The sequence below is a fragment of the Apodemus sylvaticus genome, chromosome 9 (genome assembly GCF_947179515.1).
Source record: "Apodemus sylvaticus chromosome 9, mApoSyl1.1, whole genome shotgun sequence".
In the NCBI taxonomy this organism is placed as follows: domain Eukaryota; kingdom Metazoa; phylum Chordata; class Mammalia; order Rodentia; family Muridae; genus Apodemus; species Apodemus sylvaticus.
This window is the reverse complement of record NC_067480.1, coordinates 2,030,286-2,031,000: the sequence shown is the minus strand read 5'-3', so window position 1 is coordinate 2,031,000 and position 715 is coordinate 2,030,286. Positions and strand designations below refer to the sequence as shown.

Sequence of the window (715 nt, the reverse complement as noted above, 5' to 3'; positions counted from 1 at the left end):
CCCCAAGGGACAGGTATTCCCACCTCCTGCAAAGCCATTTAGCTTTTTCCATCCTCAGGGCCTGTTATTTGTGAAACATGCACACCTGCAGGTTAACAAGTATTTTCTGTTGGAAATGCTGGGATTCAATAAAGCAGGGTATGTATTTGATCCTTCTTTGTGGTGATTCATGAGATCTGAACATGAGCCTTTGTTTAAGTATTTGCACATGTTAAGCATGTAAAAATGCATATACACATCCATCCTCCCAGCCAGGCTCATCTTTATAGTTCTAAGCCTTACTTATAAAACTTGAGTTATGTGCTCGTTTCGGCAGCACATATACTAAAATTGGAACGATACAGAGAAGATTAGCATGGCCCCTGCGCAAGGATGACACGCAAATTCGTGAAGTGTTCCGTATTTTTAGCAATATACAGATTCAATGCAATACCCATCAAAATCCCAACTCAATTCTTCACAGAATTAGAAAGAGCAATCCTCAAATTTATCTGGAATAACAAAAAACTCAGGATAGCTAAAACTATTCTCAACAATAAAAGAAATTCTGGGGGTATCAGTATCCCCGGCCTCAAGCAATACAACAGAGCAATAGTGTTAAAAACTGCATGGTATTGGTACAGTGAGAGGTAGGCAGATCAATGGAACAGGATTGAAGATCCAGAAATGTACCCACACACCTATGGCCACTTGATCCTCGACAAAGGGCCTGAAA

At 40.4% G+C, this 715-nt stretch overlaps 1 non-coding gene across 1 annotated transcript; it reads left to right on the top strand.

The window, feature by feature from the left end:
* Nucleotides 1-300: 300 nt before the first annotated feature.
* Nucleotides 301-407, top strand: LOC127693192 (U6 spliceosomal RNA). Its single transcript, XR_007979645.1, has one exon. It is a non-coding gene; the product is annotated as a U6 spliceosomal RNA (small nuclear RNA).
* The last annotated feature ends 308 nt before the right edge of the window (nucleotides 408-715 follow it).